This window comes from Schistocerca nitens, chromosome 1 (genome assembly GCF_023898315.1).
Source record: "Schistocerca nitens isolate TAMUIC-IGC-003100 chromosome 1, iqSchNite1.1, whole genome shotgun sequence".
In the NCBI taxonomy this organism is placed as follows: Eukaryota; Metazoa; Arthropoda; class Insecta; order Orthoptera; family Acrididae; genus Schistocerca; species Schistocerca nitens.
Genome location: NC_064614.1, coordinates 496,308,855 through 496,329,999, shown reverse-complemented (window position 1 = coordinate 496,329,999; position 21,145 = coordinate 496,308,855). Strand labels below are relative to the sequence as shown.

Genomic DNA, 21,145 nt, shown 5'->3' with positions numbered 1-21,145 from the left:
TGCCTTTTGCGGTGCGAACAACTGCGAGAAAGAGAGTCAGTGAGGTTCTGGAAGGTACTGACAGGATCGTGGAGTCATGCCGACTCCAATGCCGTGGCCAGCTGCGCCAAGTTTCTCGGCTGAGGATCTATCACGAGAAGAGTCCGATCGAGATGGTCCTACAGAGTCTGATGGCCAGGGGAGTATGGTAAACTCATCCTGGCGTTCTTCAAATCACGTAATTACAGTGAGAGCTGTGCCGCACTTTACATTGTCCTGCTGATAGATGCTATAGTGCGAAGGAAAAAACGAACTGCATGTAGGGTAGACACGGTCCTCCATGATAGATGAAATCTTGTGTTGATCCATTGTGCCTTCCAGAATGACGAGAGCACCCAGGGCACGCCACAGAAGCATTCCCCAGAGCATAACTCTCCCTACTCCGGCCTGGATCCTTCCGACGAGTGCTGCAAGGTGCTTTGCTTGCAGACGCCTCACGCCGTACACTCCAATCGCCATCTGTCCTATGGAGCGTAAAACGTGATTCATCTAAAACGCCCACCTGGCGCCACTCTTTGGACGTCCAGTTGCGGTACTGGCACGCAAATTCCAGCCCTTCGTCGCCGATGAGCAGCAGTCAGCATGGGTGCATGGACCAGGTGGCCGCTTCGGAGGCCCGCAGCTACGTTCGCTCAATGGTCATTGAAGAGACACCGTTGGTAGCCCCTCGGTCCATGTGGGCGGTCAGTTGCTCAGCAGTTTCGTACTTATTCGCCTGCACACATCTCCGGAGCTGTCGTTCACCTGTACCAGTGGTGTACCGCAGTTGCCTCGGCGCCGGTTTTGGATATCGCCATTTTGTCATGAAAGGAATACTTTAACCATGGCGGCATGCGAACAATTTAAAAACTTAGCCGTTTCGAAAATGCCTGCACCCTTGGCCCTACAGTGTGCCCTGCCAGATGATTGGGAGGACTGGGGAAGGTGTCGAATCTATATGTTCGTCGAGTCACGTTTGAACTGTACGAACTGTGGCACCTTCGGAAACAGCATCTTACCGAGCAAGGTGGTGCAGTGGTTAGCACACTGCACTCGCATTCGGGAGGACGACGGTTCAAACCCGCCTCCAGTCACCCTGATTTAGGTCCTCCGCTATTTCCCTAAATCGCAAATGCCGGGATGCCGGGATGGTTCCTTTGAAAGGGCACTGCCGACTTTCTTCCTCATCGTCCCCAAACCCAGCGGAACCGATGACCTCGCTGTTTGGTCCCCTTTCCCATGTCAATCAACCAACCAAACAGCATGCTAGTGGCACCATCTGTCACACTGCATGTCATGTGTACATAGAATCCTTGTACGTCATTCGTCTGTGGGATGTAACAGGAACACTAACGGAATGCAGACTGTCCCAGATTACTACAGACTCTCATTGGTAGTTTCGACTTTTACTCTTTAATTTGTACCATACTTCCTGTAAATAACCACTATTTTGTGCCTGTAATGCCACACAGCACATAAATATTTGCAGTCACGTTTAACACGCAGCACGAGCTGCTGTTGAAGTAAACATCTATTCACCACCAGTTATGATCAATCGATCATCACTAAGTAATGTAGTAACATAAAAGTATTTACATCAGCCAGAATAGTATTATTCTCACTGTGGTGTCAAAAAATGCTGTGTCACTGAAACAAGGTTGGAAGAATCCTAAGGAAATGCAATCTGAAAACAAAGGAAGTAGGTTACAGTACACTTGTTCGCCCACTGCTTGAATAATGCTCCCCAGTGTGGGATCCGTACCAGATAGGGTTGATAAAAGAGATGGAGAAGATCCAACGGAGAGCAGCGGGCTTCGTTACATGATCATTTAGTAATAGTGAAAGCGTTACGGAGATGATAGATAAGCTCCAGTGGAAGACTTTGCAGGGGGGACGCTCAGTAGATCGTTACAGGATCATTTAGTAATCGCGAAAGCGTTACGGAGATGATAGATAAACTCCAGTGGAAGACTTTGCAGGGGAGACGCTCAGTAGCTCGGTACGGGCTTTTGTTGAAGTTTCGAGAACATACCTTCACCGAGGAGTATATTGCTCCCTCCTACGTATATCTCACGAGGAGACCATGAGGATAAAATCAGAGAGATTAGAGCCCACACAGAGGCATATCGAAAATTTTTCTTTCCACGAGCAATACGTGACTGGAATAGAAGGGAGAACCGATGGAGGTACTGAAAGTACCCTCCGTCACACACCGTCAGGTGGCTTGTGGAGTATGGATGTAGATGTAGATGCGGATGCAGAACTATATTTTAACTAAAGTTGAGTCTTGATCACAACACTTATGTCTCAATAACATAGGTGACCGGTTTCGGATATATTTATATAAACATCTTCAGACCCATGGCTTCCTTGGAGGATGGTAGGCGGAGCTCTCCTCAGCTGCTACGCCTACTATCCTCTAAGAAAGCCGTGGGTCTGAAGATGGTTATATAAATATAACCGAAACCGGTCACCTATGTTATTGAGATCAAGATTGTTGTGATCAAGACTGAACTTTAGTTAAAATATAATACTCTATTGGCCACTGTTTCCAAAAATGTTTACCAACGATGTAGAACTGCCGTCAATAATAAAATACATTAATGCAGTTAACGAATCACTGTGCACTGTCTATATTCATATTCCACGCACTTACGTCTGGAGTCAACAGAATGATTGCTCTGTATCCTCAGTACTAATTGGGTTCTCCTACATGTGGTCATTCTCACAATGGAGGGCCAATCATTTCTCTACCCAGGAAGTGAGCGAGAATCTCACATTGCTGTCCTAGGCAAGGGGATGATGGAGACGGTTTTTGGCAACCTGGTATGAACTGTCAAGTGTGTATCTGTGTGGAATGTATGTATGAGTATAGTGGAGTGCTTGTACAGTGAAGTTTTGTATTTGCATTTTTACGGATGAAGGGAAAGAGGAGGTAGAAGAGGCACACACCCTTCTTCTCTCGAATAGTAGCAATTGGGCTGCTGAGCTGAAGATCCCCATCCGACGGAAGGATCCCCAACAATCATATACAGCCGGCCCATGAGACAATGCGAAGAGATTAGGTATTTAATCCAGAACAGTGGTGCGAAGTCTGATGACTAGGAATGTGACCACGACGCATTTACTCCCCTTGCCGTCCAAGTACTAGCGGTGAAAATTTCTTGCACCAGGACTCAAAGCGGCTACCTACCAGTCGAGCGCCACCGACCTCGGCTACTCAGGAACACTGATCAGTGACTGATCGACATAATTAGGACTGTACCGGCACCTCAAGCGCTAATTCGTCTGTAATTATCTTATAACTTGTAGGCTGCTCTTGCCGGACGGAAGCGATAGCTCTGGTCGTAACAGAGAACAGTTATAAATATTCTTCACAGGTACAAGCTAAATATATGCAGCTGCCACATTGCGCTATTGTGATTCGTACGTGACGCCTTTTATATTACTCAGGGACTAAAGCGATCTACGGTTGGCCTTCGTGTGTCAGGCGGTGATTTGTTACAGTAGAGTGCAGAGGTGTTGCAGCTCGACTTGGCATACCAGGTGAGCAACATTTCCTCTTGTTCAATGGGCGACACACTCCACACTGCCGGCCTTGGACCACCAGTGCATTCAAAGTGAAAGGAGCGCGCAGTTCGATCCTTGTCAGGCAGCGCTCGTATATATGTCCACGGAATGAATTACTCTTGCTTTGTGATTCTGCACCCACCACTCAGGCACGACTGTGTATGATAATGCGAAGGCATGTGCTTCTCCAGCCAATGTTTTGCCCAACAAATTACATGTTATGGAGAGCATCGGCGTTGGGAAAGGTCTTGGACCACCGCCATTTTAACTCGTAAGCTTCAATTTATTGTAATATGTAAATTTCTTTAACAAATACTCAACTGAAAATGTTTCCTGTGGAAAGAATTTGCCCAGTTTTCGTTGTATATATACCCTTCAGAGATTGCATAATAGACACTTGCCTACATTTCTGGTCATTAAAACTGCAATACAGTGAAGGTGGTAGCAACAAATGTCGAAGTGTCATTAAGTGAAGAGGAGTGTGTTGTACCTAGAGGATATTGTACCTAGGAACACTCGATGTATATTGCCGGTGCTTTAGTCTAGTGATTGATCTTAAAATCAGATGAAGGAATGCGCACTACAGATCGCTATAAGGACTTTCCTCCAGTTCCTGCAATTTTTGTTCTGTCACATCCATGTCACGTTTGCTGTTGGCATTAATTTTAACGTGATACTTCCCATTGGCATTAATTTTAAGATTACCTTATGAAGCCCTATCCGAGCGAAACGCGTAATAAATAAATTACAAATCTGTAACCTACGAAGCAGAGAGGATATAAAATGTAGACTGGCAATGGCAAGGAAAGCTTTTCTGAAGAAGACAAATTTGTTAACATCGAGCATAGATTTAAGTGTCAGAAAGTCTTTTCTCAAAGTATTTGTCTGGAGTGTAGCCATGAATGGAAGTGAAACGTGGACGATAAGTAGTTTAGTCAAGAAGAGAATAGAAGCTTTCGAAATGTGGTGCTACAGAAGAATGTTGAATATTAGATGGGTATATCACATATCTAATGACGAGGTCTTGAATAAAATTGGGGAGAAGAGAAATTTGCGGCACAACTTGACTAGAAGAAGGGATCGGTTGGTAGGACATGTTCTGAGGCATCAAGGGATCACCAATTTAGTATTGGAGGGCAGCGTGGAGGGTAAAAATCGTAGAGGGAGACCAAGAGATGAATACACTAAACAGATTCAGAAGGATGTAGGTTGCAGTAGGTGCTGGGAGATGAAGAAACTTGTACAAGATAGAGTAGAATGGAGAGATACATCACTCCAGTCTCTGGACTGAAGACCACAACAACAACAACGACTCTTTTAAAAATAAACCCAGAGTATGTGTCTGTGTAACCTGTGTTTTATTTTTTACGTGCACTTTATGATTAGCAATCTCTACTCTGTGCTTGTTCACTACCTTGCATGAAAATATAAGTTTAGCTGGTTGTTGGGACGAATTTCTCCTCTCTGCGACGAATGACATGTACCCAAAGAGTGGAAACTTGGACACGTCACACCAATATTCGAGAAAGGCAACAGGGGTAATCCACTAAATTACAGGCCCATATAATTTACATCGATACGCAGCAGAATTTTAGAACATATATTTTGTTCGAACATTATGAATTAACTCGAAGAGAATATTCTATTGACAAACAGTCAACATGGATTAGAAGATACCGTTCTGTGAAACACAACTGGCTCTTTACTCACACGATGTGTTGAGAGCTATTGACAAGGGATTTCAAATTGATTATGTATTTCAAGATTTCCGAAAGGGTTTTGGCACTATACCTCATTAGCGGCTTGTAATCACATAGCGTGCTTATGGAATATCGTCTGTTATGTGACTGGATTCGTGATTTCCTGTAAGAGAGGCCAAGGTTCATAGTAATTGACGGAAAGTTATCTAGTAAAACTGAAGTGATTTCTGGTGTTCCCCAAGGCAGTGTCATAGGACCTCTTGTGCTCATTGACCATACAAACGATTTAGGAGACAATCTGAGCAGCCGTCTCCGATTGTTTCCAGATGATGCTGTCGTGTATTGTCTAGTAAAGTCATCAAGAGATCAAAAAAAATTGAAAAACGATTTAGAAAAGACATTCGTATGGTGCGAAAATTGGCAATTGATCCTAAATATTGAAATATGTGAGGCCATCCACTTGAGTGCTTCGGTTACACGATAAATCAATCAAATCTAAAGGCCGTAAATTCAACTAACTATCTAGGAATTACAATTACGAACAACTTAAATTGGAAAGAGTGCATAGATAATGTTGTGGGGAAGGCAAACCAAGACTGTGTTTTATTGGCAGAACACTTAGAAGATACAACAGATCTACTAAAGAGACTGCCTACATTACGTTTGTCCGTCCTCTTTTGGAGTACTGCTGCGCGGTGTGGGATCCTTACCACATAGGATCAACGAAGCACATCGAGAACGTCCAAAGAACATTCAAACAAAGGCGTTTCTCGTTGCAGCTGGAGCTTTTCACGAAATTTCTATTACAAACTTTCTCCTCCGAATGCGGAGATGTTTTGTTAACTCCGACCTACAGAGGGAGAAACGACCATCACAATAAAATAACGGGAATCAGAGCTCGCACGGAAAGATATATGAATTCATATTTTCAGCGCGCTGTTCGAGTGTGGAATTATTGTGATGGTGTTTCGATGAAACCTCTGCCAGGCACTTTAGTGTGATTTGCAGAGTATTCATGTAGATGTAGTTGTAGATGACTTCCTAGAGGAGGACAACGAACGTCTGTTAGATTTCGTGGGAGAATAGTAGGACGGACGCACTTAAAAAACTGCCGAAACGAACTCTGGCACATTCTTGTGTGACATGCGTGACTCGTGAAGCGTACGCGGGTGAAGAATCAGGCTCCCACACAGGATTTTTAGGCGAGACATTCACTGGTTCTTAGGATCTCTCGATACAAGCTTCTAGAAGGATCTGGTACCTTTCTCTTTTCGCAAGAGAGTCTAAAAGCTGTATTACTACGTGCATTTTAGGGACTCTGATTGGCCTAGAGCGCAACAGAGAGAAGCGCGACAGTGGACTGATGAGGTAGGCTGCGAAAAACGCAGCGAGAAGCCGTGTCTTTCGTTGGCCGAAAGAGAGAGAACTGCGGGGCTTCATAGAGGACTGTCAGATAGGTGTGCAGAGCAATAGGGAGCAGATGCGTGTGGATGGTGGAGAGTTAATTGTGATGTAGAGTACAGATAAATAGTTGTGGGAAGATGTAGAGTCAAATCAGATAGCGGTGGGAACTTATAGATAGTAATTTCGATGCTGAAAGTATCAGACAGATACTGTGTAAATCACATCTGCGTAGGACGTAGCAAAAGGCTGATGGAAGATTTCAGAGTTTGCTGCCGTGCGGAGCTGAATCAGTTTGTAAGCTGAAATGTTAAGAAAACGTGTAGTTGTAAGCGAGGTTAGTGAGGAGTTTAGACCACGGTGCGATTTGTCAGCATCAGTACTCATGGGAATAATGAACATTCTGTGTTGCTCAATTTTGTTTTGCTTGTCCGTTCATACAGAATAAGTCAACTTAGAGCCATGCTTTCGGTGTGCGAAAGTGACCAATCAGTTCTTTTAGAAGAGCGTGGTCCATTCAGAGCTCCATCCTGTTACCGTCTATCGAAGCTTTAATTAACGGTGTACTAACTTAGCCAGAACTTGGTAGAACTTTCTGCTGATGTCTCAGTTCCTTTAGTCACGTTCCATAACTTATCTAATTAAGCATGCCTAGTGCCTGCATGGCCAACATTCTGTCGAATCTTGGAATCCATTCCCTTAACGTACAGAGCCCTCAACGTGCTGATTATTTCTACCTATCTGTTTTCCCTCTGATACGAATTCATACAGGACAATGATGCTTAGCAATTCACCGTAATTTTTTTGTCAAATTTAATGTCAGCTTTCCAAGTTAAGGGCAGTAAAAGTGTTAGTCTGCCATGCAACTTTTTAAATTAACTTGTCCACTGTCCCAGTGCAACCACAGTAGTAGTATAAATCTTAAACCTGCAGATATCACTGAAAGATTACGTAGTCGTCTCCATAAGGCTGTACTGGGTTGGCGTTATCGTGTGTAGGGTTAGATTGACAATACTCTCTCTCAGTTGCAGAGTTCAGATGATTCATAATTTAGTTAGAGCCCGATATGACGACTATGATTATGGTTGACGATCAATTAAAAGCAGTAAAAGATGGAATATCTGGTGGAACAAGTTTCTGAAGTGTACTAGGTAGTAGGCCAGGAGCTATCAGCTGTTACTGTTCACAAGTGATCATCGATTATGAACCCCTGATACTTACAAAGATTTATACTACCATTCAACTCAACTCCGTCCGAACAGGCCTCGGTAGGTTCGATGGTACCGACCAACCGCCGTGTCATCCTCAGCCTACAGGCATCACTGAATGAGGATATGGAGGGGCACGTGGTCAGCACACAACCCTCCCAGCCGTTGTCAGCTTTCGTGACCGGAGCCGTTACTTCTCAGTCAAGCAGCTTCTCAATTGGCCTCACAATGGCTGAGGGCATCCGCTTGCAAACCACGCTCGGCACCCCCCGGTCACCCATCCAAGTGCTGGCCAAGTCCGACAGAGTTTAACTACGGTGATCTGATGGGAACAGGTGTTACCACAGCGACAACGCCTTCGGCTTTATAGTGCCACTAGTCAGATTAAATCAACAAGCACCTTTCAGTACAATATTTACGCTATTAAATACGGAGGAGGGATGTACGACGATTGCAAGCAGAAGAAATGCGTTACGGACCGTCAAAGAAGTTGCAATCGAGCTAGAATGCCTTTCTCAAGACACAGCGGGTGCCACCGAATGACCGACAAACTCGCGTTTGGTTGACATGATTGCCATTGGCAGGGGACCTACCAAGCACACCTCAGGTGTTCTTCGGCATCCTGCTTATGGGCACTTCTCGAAGGCAATTGATGCAGATGCCCATAGAACCTATTCACGCCGTTACTAACAGCACGCAGCGTTCTGCAGAAGCTTGGACTGCTACCCAGTGCGATCATATGCCTCATGAGAGCCTGAGTGTTTTCAAGGGTGGATAACAGTTCCCTGATCCATTAAGGAATGAGAAGCAAACGATTTCTCAGTCAACGTTCATATCTTCATCAGCGCTGCAGCCACGAGTGAAGAACGTGTTTTGAGACGAGATTGTTACGTTTGTAGAGTTCGTGGATCATTGGAAAGAATTCTTCTATATTTCGCTTTTTCTGCCATCTTTTTGCTTCAGAAATGCAAAATTTATGTTAATATGATCTATCAGGAGTTATAGATTCCTTCTTATGGCTTTTGGGCCCTTCAGGATTCCTTATGCTGGATTTTTTATTATGAAATATGAGGGTTGCCCAGAAAGTAATGCACCGCATTTTTTTCTCAGGCGAAAACAATGCTACGAATGCGAAACGTTACGTATGTATTATTTGAAGTGTCCTGAGTGAGTGCGCCAAATTTCCGTCACTTCCGACAGATTGTGTAGCTGCAGGACAGTTTCAAAATCGCGTCTGTAGGTGATGTACGTTACAAGCAACATGCTGTCATTGAATTTCTCACTACGGAGAAAGAAACTGTGAGGAATGTTCGCAAACGCTTGTGCAAAGTCTATGGAGCATCTGCTGTCGACAGAAGTACAGTTAGTTGCTGGGCACGGAGGGTGAGGTTATCAGAAGGCGGTTCAGCGGAGCTCCACGATTTGCAGCCGTCGGGGAGACCATACACGGCTGTCACACCTGACATGTTGCAGCGAGCTCATGTTGCCATTCGTGACGACAAATTAAAGGATGCCATTCGTGGAATACGTTTTGAGGTCGATGATGTACACTGAAGCACTGGCCCCGTCACCAGGACAAGGATTGGTACTGACAGGGCATACACGCCATTGTTTCACTCTGGAGGAAGGCCATAGAACGAGAAGGAGATTACGTGGAAAAATAGGGTTTGTTGATAAAACACCATTCTTTCGTGTGTGTAATTCTCATTATGTTCAATAAAGAATTGTTGAAGAAAAAAATGCGGCGCATTACTTTCTGGGCAACCCTCGTATGTTCTCATCCAGTGCTCCAGCCGTTTAATTCTCCTACACTTCTTCGTTGATGCTTTCACCTCATTTCGTGTATTTCGAGTCGTAGGTCACATCTGATGTCTTACTCCTGATTGAAATTTTGAAATCGTGTAAACACTCTTCCGCGTTTTTCCGTTGTTGCCGTCTTCGAATGATGTCTGGATAATTCACGAAGATTCGAATGCGAGTGGCGCTCACAGAGAAATAAAAGTCGTCTTTAATCCAAGCATTTTCTACAAATTAGATCTAACCTGCTTTTGTAAGTGCGAAGCTATTCCCATATCAGCTATGGTTGCCGATACACTCACTGGTCATATCGGACTCGAGAATCCATTACCGCAGCAACGTATTTTCGCCATCTGTCCCTGTCTTGGGCTATTTCCTTCCATTCACCTTCAATACCTAGGCTTCTCAAATCAGCCTTCACATTGTCCTCCGATCTAGGCCTCGGTCTCCCCACAGGACGTTTTCACTCCAAGTGCCCTACCAGTACTCTGCGCGGTGCCTTGCCATCATCAATTCGAGCTACGTGACCTGCCCATCGCAGCCTACATGATTTAATAATACTGATTATGTCAGGGCTTGAATAGAGTTCGTGAACCTCTTTGTTATGCAGTTTTCGCCACTAATGTCATCCTTTTTTGCTCCGAAAATTTTCCTCAAAATTTTGTTTTCAAATACTCGAAACGGCTTGCACAGTGAGAGACCAAGTCTCACACCCATACAGCATAACTGTTAGAATAATAGTTTTGTATATTCTAATCCTTAAATTCCTGGACAATATCCGTGACGAAAGTAATCTATTCAGTGAGAAGTAGCACGCATTTCCCGCCCGTAATCTCTTCTTCAGTTCGGATTCAATATTATTTCTCGAAGTGTCCACACCTAGATACTTAAATGTGTTCACTTTTTCAAACTGCATGTCTCCAACTCTTAACATTTCCTGATCTACTGCTGTTGGCATTCTAGTAGTAACCAGATATTTAGTTTTGTCTTCACTTATCCTTAGACCTACATCTTTACTAGCTTGATTAACGCATTCGCATTTGCTGTTACAGATTCTTTCCTATCGCTAATGATGTTTAGATCATCTGCATACCCTAATATCTTAATATTTCCATTTAACTGCACACCCTCTGAATTATCTGCTGCCATTCGTACAATATATTCTAGGACTAAATTAAAGAGTAGCGGAGACAGGGCATCTCCCTGCTTAAGTCCGTTCTTTATTACAAATTCTTCTGACTCCAGTTTCCCCACGCGTACTCTACCTTTTGTGTTTTTCAAACTCGCTTCTATAAGTCTAACATACTTCTTTGGTATTCCAAGTTCCAAAAGAATTCTGTACAATTTTGATTGCAATACTGAATCATACGCTTTTGTAAAATCTATGAAAAGATTATGAACTGGTTTATTGTATTCCCATTTCATTTCCAAAATTTGACGCTAGGTGAATATTTGGTCTATAGTTGATCTGTTCCTCCAAAAGCCAGTTTGGTAATCCCCCACAATTTCATCTGCGTATGGTGTAAGCCTACTTAGCAGAATGTTCGAGAAAATTTTGGAACATACTGGTAATAGCGATCTGTGGTTGCCGATGGCAGTTTAAATTACAAGACAGTTGTTGTTATACGAAATGTCCCTTCACTATCATCAGATGTTGCATATCATTTGTACAGAGCACTATCTGTGGTAGAGTACAGGAAGAGAAACATTTATGTCATCGAAAGATGCGATCGATAAATTGTGCTGACCATTCACATCTAAGCGATAGAAATATCGTAAAATCATAGTTAATTTTTGTCGACTGGACTTACTAAATCTGTATTTCATTTGAAAGTTTGGAGTTTGTTGCTTTTGTTTATGAAGGAAGGACGCGTGAGGGCAAAACGGACGATCCAGCTGCAAAGTGAGGTGACTGACACAACAAGCAATTGAAAAATCGCTGTCAGTTCCGAACTCCATGAGCACACCTTAAGAGTTGGATTCTTATATCATTCCCGGCACTTCCCTTTTCTCCACAGCTACTATTTCTGCCTCTCCTTCCTTCCATATTCAGCCCCATCCTCTGCCGTCCAGATCTTGGAAAAATCGTGTGAGTACGGAGCGACCTCCTGTAATAGCAAAAAGACTGACGCGAGTGAACAGTGAGACTGCAGAGATCTTGAATGCAGATACTTAATGAAGTCAACAACAAAACACCGTGAAAGCTAATGTAGTCATGGCGGACCGCTGTTCCGTGAAGTACAATGTTGTGGATTACGTCACGTCCTTGACTGCAACCGTGACGCAATCCAGTGTTTTAATACCTCTCTGTGGCAGCTGTGTCAAAAGACAAAGAAAATTAATAGATGTCGTATAAAAGGATGCAGTATTTTCATCGATTCCACAAGTCACGAAGGGGGCCCTCACGCCGCTTGTAAGCGGACGTATTTTCCCATCGGTGTCTTAGGCCACCTGCTTCTACGTAGTACCGACGACTCCGTTGACCAATGATAGGCGCACTCTACAGAAATTAAACACACGTGTTATCTCGTTGTTTTTCTTTAACTGGTGGCTTTACCTGTTTGCGGACGAATGATAAGTATGTGCAACAACAGTATTGCAAGAGTGTGAGAACACTAGTTGAACGCGCGCTATAGGACTGCTAGAAAATACTGAAACGCAAGAAGTACGTTTAATGTATTAACAGTGAAGATTATTAATAATACCTGAAAGTCATCAATAACTTCTTCAGCAGACATCAGTCAGCTTTTTTTCTGACGTTTGTAACTTAACCACACTATTTTTCGCGAAACGTTTAGTATGTAAATGTACGAAAACATATCACGATTTGTAAAATTATGAAAACTAGTGTGAAAGAAGACTGCTTTCTTCATTTTTCGCGGTAAAACATGGTAATTGTTGCAAATAGTGACGATCGAAGAAACCTACCGAGGTTTGGTAATAAAATCGGACAGACTGTTTCCAGGAATCCCTATCCGTACATTGTCTGAAAATGATGAACAGCTGGAGGCCTTTATACAGTATGAAGAAAAAATGCCGCATTTGGAGGTCGGCATGCAATTCCTCATTCAAATTCAAGACAAAAGTGTAAGTAGCAAAACCAAGTCTCACCAGTACGATTAATAGAAATGCGATTTTTTTTAAAAAAAGGAGGCTCTGGCAACGCTGTAAACTGTCTGTATGTGACCAAGAACAGATAGAACGAACTCCATACTGCACCAGAGCTGTCCTATTAGCTCAGTGAGGCGAGGTGATACCGAATCGAGCGGATTCCCAAACTCGCCGATGTTCGAGTCGCGTTCGCTCCGAACTTCTTTTTTAGTTAAAACATCAAATTGCAACCAATTTACTCCTCTAAAATATGGTATCTTTTGTATTTCCTACTGCTACTTTTACTTTTATTTTAAAGTTAAGACATAACATGAAATTACTATAGGCTTAAACGTCCACTTTGTTTCGTACGTGACACAAATAAAGCAAACAGAAAATAACAGTGGATGTTGTAACTTAGTTCTGTGCATTTGGGACACGCAGGTCGCCGAAGTGACGTCCAATTGAAAGACTTGCACCAGGCCGTAGTATCAATGAGATTTTTTTTTTTTTGTGTACACGGTCATATTCACAGAGACAGTACAAGTAACACTCATTTAGGAGAAGATGTTCAAAGCGACCACCTTGCATTTGCAAACACTTCGCCACTTGCTGGATCATACTTTGCTGAATCCTAAGCAACGCACTGCATCCACCAGTGCCGAAGCAGCATGCACGCGAGCTATTGGGTCGTGTACATCCATGGGTGGAGTACTATAAACTTGTTCCTTTAAGTGTCCTCACAAATAAAAATCTAGTGGATTAAGGTCTGGTGAATGTAGAGGCAGAACACTGGACCTCCACGACCAATTCATTTCCTTGAAAACGCTTTATTTAAATAGTTACGCACATTGATTCCAAACTGTGGCGGTGCACTTTTCTAATGCGACAGGCAAAGTATTGCAAAGAAACATACGGTACAGGTGTGCATTCAACTTGTCCGACAATAGGTAAGGGCCCAAGAGTACACCTCCCACGGTTCCAACCCATAGGTTTATGGCAAAGCGTGCCTAAAAATCACGTTCACGGCTGATATGTGGGTTCTGTTCCAGCCAATAATGGCTGTTGTGGAGGTTGAAAATAGCTTCAAGGGTGAAGCTAGATTCCACAGTCCATATCACGTTATTCATAAAATGTGCGTTATCTTATACTTGGTGCAAAAGCCATTCACAAAACTGTACTCGTCGAATGCGGTCTTCAGGCCGCTATTGTTGAGTTAACGAGTAATAATATGAATGAAGTCCTTCATCGTGCAACACTTAAACAACCCGTCCTTGAGATATCTGGAACTGCCTTGCAATATCATGGGTACCTCGCCAAGATGATTGGTGAACAGGTTCAAGAATCGTATCCTCTGTTAGTGGAGTACGTCTAGTCCTTGGACGACCTCTGTTCATTACTTGAGGGCAAAGGTTACGGGTTTTCGAAGGCGTTGCTCCAGGCGACGGAAAACGTTCTTATCGGGACAGCGCCTTTGAGGGTATCACGCAGCATAAGCGCGAGCAGCAGCAGCAGCAGCTTGGTTATCTGATTCACCCACCACCGAAAGCATATCGATATATTCATCGCTTTTGTACTCTATCGAGAAGCCGCCCTACCTGAACTTGACAGGATCAGTTACAGCTGTGCAATGCGCGGTTAGGAGACACATACATGCAGTCTAATGGACCCCACTGTCATATGACAGGCTATTGTCGTACGACAAAATGATGTCCTGCTTATGAACAACAAGAAGTAGGGAACGGACGTTTAAAAGTAAATGAAAGGAACCTGACGAGGATTCGATCATAGCGCCATGGTCGATGTGCGATTGATAGTGGGGACATGATACGAGTTACTCTGTACATTCTGATGCGCTGTAAATTCTGACTGTTGTCAGTTCCTCGTTTTCATACATTTTTCAAAATGCACTTGATCTGATTTTGCTACAAAAGCTTTTGTCTTGAAACTGGATGAGGAATCGCAAGGCTACCTCCAAGTCCGGTATTTTTCCTTCACCTTTTATTTGTGATGGCTATGTTCTGTAGCGTAATGGTGATACAATGGTATAGCTGTTATATTGGAGAAACCATGGTAGTAAAGAAGAGGTAGACCAACAGACATACTACGAAATTTGAGATAACTTTGTAATTTCTAAGTGGAAGGAAAGGAAAGAGAAATAATTTTTAAACAGTTTTATCTCAAAATTATGAACAGACGAAGTGTAATATTACCACCACTGGCAGCAGCCATTTCTTTCACACGCTATTGATCTTACCATAGAAATATTATTAAATAGCGTGGAGTTGGTCATATTTACAATCTTCTTTGAAAAGACAAACAGGTGAGAATATTCATACTCGCTTAATAACCAAGGGCAATTTTCCTGAAAAGGATTTCTGATGGGCTACAGAATACGATGGAACTCAGCCGCGAGACATATGACAAACGCAATTAGCAATGTTCAGTAGCTTAAGCAGGAAAGTAAAAGAAAGTGAAAATCTGTTTCAACACATTAAAAATGTTAATAGGCATATGATTGCCACACGCTTGGTACTGACGCTGATGGTTCGAGAGCAGTCATTCCACTTTTGGAGAAACGGCTGTGCGGAGCTTTAGAAAGGATCTTTGGCAGAGGCTGATGGTCTGCAGTATATTCCAGACACGCTGCTCTATCTGATTCAGACCTGGAGAGCTCATAGATCAGTCCACACGGCAGGTGCCAGTGCCTGGGAGAAATTTAGCCAGACGGGCATTATTGCCCGTTAAGAGAGAGTCTGGCGCTACCGCACGTGGGGTTGAGACATTTACCTCTGGACGTAGACAAAATGTCACCGGTCGACCAGCTGGTCTCTTTCCACGACATTTTTGAGACTGTGTCGGCTACTACGCCCATCCCAGACGAGAGTGCGACGAGAATCAACCTGCGAACTGAAACGGCGTTCATCAATGAATAGCATATTCATCCATTCGCTCATTTCCCGAATTCAGTATTTCTTGTTCCACAATAAACAGCCCCTTTCTTTATTGTAGTGAGCGGGAAAACATCGTCGGACGTTTGGAATGCTTGGAATCTACGATATAAAGTTTGTAGGAAACCGAGAATCACTTGCCACTTGCAATTTTTGCAGACGGCTCTGGTGGGAGTGGCAGGGGGGCGTTGCATTCAAGTTGCAGTCAAAGCCAGGTATCGTTACTGCTGTGGAGCGGTTTCTCTTGGCTGGCCTTGTAATAGCCTACGATGTGCATTTCACAACGCTCCCAAGACGTCTGGACGAGGCTGTAACTCTGCTGAGATTGCGATCTGTGTCTCACCTGCTTCAAGGCCTCCGAGGGATCTAGCCCGCATTTTTTTTTTTTTTTGGGTGGTTGGAGGGGCGTTACAGGGAAGACGTAAGTCTCAGAACAGATTCGGTGAGATATGGGTAGGTAAAGATGGACCAATTGACTGGCCTCCACGCCCTACGGACCTAAACCCATTGGACTTTTATTTGTGGGGCATATGAAAGCTCTTGTGTATGGAACTCCAGTACAAGATGTCCAGAGTCTCTGTGCCCGTAATATGGATGGCTGCGAAACCACACGCAATACACCAGGGATACATTAGCGCATCAGAGATTCCTACGACGGCGGGTTGATGCACAGAAGGCATACTGAACATTGTGAGAAAGAGTTGCATGCGGTATGCTGGTGCGTCTGTTCGTGTGTGTTTTCTATAATTAATGAGTTGGAGAAAATGAGTGGTAACACGGAAACAATGCATTTCCAGACCAATGTTCATATAACAAATTTCTACGTCTAAGTGTGAGGAATATGTCCTGCAATTTGTGCCGTACGCTTTTGTTACACCCTGTATATCTTGGCAGCGCAGAGGGCTTCCGATTCTTGGCATCAGTTGCTCTCATGTTTCATTAATGTCCCGACGAGAATGTTACAAGAATCATCTTTCGTTCTTTATGCAATGGTTAATGGAACATCTTTCTCCTCTTTACTTAAAATTAATGAATTGAGGAACTGTTACAGAAGACGAGGTTCAAATCAAATGGCTCTGAGCACTATGGGACTTAACATCTGAGGTCATCAGTCCCCTAGAACTTAGAACTAATTAAACCTAACTAACCTAAGGACATCACACACATCCATGCCCGAGGCAGGATTCGAACCTACGACCGTAGCGGTCGCGCGGCTCCAGACTGAAGCGCCTAGAACCGCTCGGCCACACTGGCCGGCGGAAGACGAGGACTACTGAATAAGTCCAGATGGTCCTACATAGCACAAATTTCAAACATTAATTTGCATTGACATCCATAATTTAGCGCCAAAGGACAAGGGTTCAAATGGTTCAAATGGCTCTGAGCACTATGGGACTCAACTGCTGAGGTCATTAGTCCCCTAGAACTTAGAACTAGTTAAACCTAACTAACCTAAGGACATCACAAACATCCATGCCCAAGGCAGGATTCGAACCTGCGACCGTAGCGGTCCTGCGGTTCCAGACTGCAACGCCTTTAACCGCACGGCCACTTCGGCCGGCAAAGGACAAGGGGATTTATAAAGTAGAGCCACGAAACCCGAAAAGTGTTGGACGAAACTATCACATACAAACATCAAAACAATCTGCTTGAGCCAACTGCACGTTCAAGAGTAAGACGGCAGTTGGAAAAAATGAGAGAAGGCAACTGGAATAACTGGATATAGAGCAGTTCTCGATACGAGTCGTCGGTTTTGGCCAGTGATGTAGGAAACATGCGACAAACGCCGTAACCAATACGGCGACTGTAACTTGATGTTACTGGTGGTTCGTACCGAATAGGCTAAGCCACAGATCAGTATGTCGCCACAACCATACCTTCTATTTTCACATTCGTTGGCTTTGCCAACTCACAACCAAACTGTTACCTTCCATCCTAACTTATTCCTTGGGATACGCTAAAGATAAATCTGTCACCACAGCTAGATTTTCTTCGTTGCCTCCATATTCGTTGACTTCGCCAGCTAATAACAAAACTGTGAATATATTCACGAGAAAATGACGTGACAGCTGCCACTTTATGTCACTGGCCAAAGCCGACGATTCGTATAGAACATTCCTCTTTACCCGGAGTAATCTATTTGGTCGAACGGCGCAGGCAGCATATGCCAGACGAACTGCAATTGATGGTCGTTGACGGTTTGGAGACAAGACAGTTTCATACAGAGTTTGACAGGTGGTTAAATATACATGCTTCAGTTGTTCACAGACTGGGGCAAAAATTTTTAACCTTAGCGATCGAGATCTGAAAGGTCCAGCCAAGGACCACAGGCTCGCCGTCGACCGATGTACTCGAAGGAGCAGGACCCATCTCAGCTTAGGTCTGCCATTGCTGCAGCCACCATAAGGGTGACATCATTCACTACTGAGCACAGGTGCCTTCATGACGATGCCGTATCATGTTGACCGCTAACGACAGGATTCAGAAGCGTATGTTTCCAGTGTCTATGACAGCATCTGGTATTCACATCGACACACCGAGGTCGCTTGTGCACGCCTTTACGTTGGTGCTCAGTCGGAGGTAGCTGGTTCGAATCCTAGCGCTAGAAGAAATCGTCACTAACAGTCATTGGCCGGCCAGAGGAGGAAAGGTTGTAGTTGAGTGTTCCTAAACACCAAAATTTGCGCCAACCTACTTCATTAAATTCCGAACCTCTATGGGCTCTATGGACTGGCACCAGGTTTCATTCTCTTCCTTCTCACCTCTTTATAAACCAGACGTGATACCTCGCTATACACACATCCATTACAGTGACTTATACTCAGCAGATAAGCACGGGAAAAGGGGCCTTTGTGCGTGGAAGAAGAACACCATTTCCAATTAAGTGACTGAATCCACTCCTGATGGTTTCCCACCTAACAATGTCATACGGCTCTTTCTTTCGTTCTTTTCCTGTACATGAATCTTGATTTACCTTGCTAACTGACAGCAGACGTATTTCGTCTTCGTGAAGGCCATAAACCGTTTTATTGCCTCAATGGTCCTTGAAAGGAGTGCCTTCAGAAAATGCTTTGCTGCTCGAATTCCTCCTCTGCAGGAATGTGATGCAGCCCATGTACACAGTAATTAAGAGTTCATTTATCTCTCATACTGCATTGTTGCTCTGGATAATCACACTCTACACAATGACGTTACGTGTGTCATACATATCTGTTTTGAACATGTGCATACTCCATGTTTACTGAGCGTTTTAAATATCAGCCATATTGTAAAGTAATCCACGTCAACATTGACACCATATCAAAGCTGAACATTATATCTCCTTCTCCGAGACGCAAGCATTTAATTCGACTGACGAAGTCGCTCGTATTCTTGATGTGGTGCTCACAATGACCAACATGCGGAGTAAGGAGGTTGGCCAGAAGTTTAACGTACGTTGGTGATTCAATGGTGCTAACGATGGGGCGTAGAGGAATGTGCTCCTTATGAACCTTGCGAAGGCCATACAAAGTAGGTGGAGGAGGTGCCTGAGGGATGAACGTTTGAACAACATTCTCTTCCAGTGAAGACCGCTTTAAAAGCTCCAATGTCTTCCTCATTGTTCTGGATGTTGGGTCCCTTGAAAGTTTTTGATACGTCTCGTCCTCAAGCATCAATAGGATCTTTGCGTCATAATTGAATCGTTCCATAACGACGTCTACACTGCCCTTGTCCGCTGGTGAAACTACGATGAGAGGATCGTTCCGCAGCTCGTGAAGACCATTACGCTCAGCTCTTGTCAAGTTTGAAGTTGGTGGCTTGGGTTTTGAAAGAATGTAACTCGTTTCATGACGGATTTCTCGTGCAGCTTCACTGGGAAACTTACGAATCGTTGCTCCACACCACTTATGATGTCAACGAAAGGGATGCTTCTTGGAGATGGTGCGAAGTAAGACCCTTCTTGGGAGCCGACATGGCACCAGCGTCGACGTTTCTCGTCATCATGTGTAAACAGCGCGTTCTGTTAATTTTCCTTCTGCCCCAGGTTTTTCCTGTGAAAGCCGACTGAATTTCCCTTTCTGCCGTTCTGTGGTTTTCCTCTGCGATGACATCCGTTGTCCTAGTATAGCTGCATCAGTCCAGTCCCAATCCAAAGCTGAGAGCATCCCCGTCAGCATCAGGTGGAAGGCCACTAGTTCGTGGCCGTTTGTATCCAACTGCTTTCTGGTATGATGTATCCTCTCTCGCAGCATAGCGAAGCTGGTGCAGCGTTTATTGGAAAACCACACACACAGATCGATATCTGCATGCTACCAGCTATTACCATCCTTCGCAGTAAAGTTCTGTTCTGAGGACATTGGTGCATCGAGCGGAAGGCATTTCGGACGCTGAAAGCCTTCCGAAGGAACTGAGCCACTTACGGAAGGTCTTCAAAGGAAGCGGCTACAACAACCGTCAGATTTCGCAAGCCAGCTTGCCGAAGAAACATAAGCAGATGATCTCCGAGGAGTGCACGAATAAGCTTGCATTCTTGCCGTTCTGTGGCTCAATAACAGGAAAGATTAGCCGATTTCTAAAGAGCTATAAAATCGATACGGTTTTTAGGACACCAGCTAAAATTCGAAAGCTAATAAGGCCTGCGAAAGACGATGCTGGACTCAGAACGCCATGAGTAGGCTATATAAAATACCGTGTGGGTGCGGACATTTCTATATCGGACAGAGTGTACGTACTATTGAACAGCGCTGTGTGGAATCAGTGGTGGCGAAATATGCTATAGAAAACGGAGACCGTATTGCATCTGTGGGACATGTTACTACACGTCCTACTAGTTTGTGAGACAGTGTTATAGAAGAAGCGATTGAGTCAAAAATTTCTGACAACACCCGCAATATAGACGGGGTCCTGCATTTAAGCACAACTGGAACCCGGCCATCAGAAAGTTGAAGGGGTGCGGCAAGCGCGCAATGAAAACATAACCATAGATGGCACTGATGCGAGCATCAGAGACATCACTGAAGACAGTGCGGCTACATAAGGACGGCAATCATTCGACAGTCATTTCCCCACCTTCCCTCTCTTTGCCCCCTTCTCTCCCCCGAGTCCTTTTACATTTCCCTCCTCTGCCTCCTCTCATTCCCTCTCGCGTCTGCCCTTCTCCCCCTTTATTAGTCCTCTCCCTCCTTGGTTCCCCCTCCCCTTTTTTCGGTTTTTTTCCCTTCCTCCCTCCTTGTTCTTCCCCCTCCTCCAGGTCCCCCTCCCCCATCTGCCTTTGGCTCGGGAGTGTCATCTTTGTGCCGCCACTTTCGTGCAGTGTTCTACAGTGAGTGTTCTACAGTGCGTGTTTTACGGTGAGTGTTCCGTGTTGTGTTTTTTGGTAAGTGTTGCGAACGGCCATAATACTGTCGCTGGGTGTGCCTTTTATCTCTTG

The 21,145-nt window shown here is 44.3% G+C and overlaps 1 protein-coding gene across 1 annotated transcript in view; it reads right to left on the bottom strand.

Annotated features, from left to right (window-relative positions):
- LOC126252714 (5-phosphohydroxy-L-lysine phospho-lyase-like) overlaps nucleotides 1–21,145 on the bottom strand; it is a 334,596-nt gene that overhangs the window by 154,181 nt on the left and 159,270 nt on the right. The gene's annotated exons all lie outside the window — the stretch shown is intronic.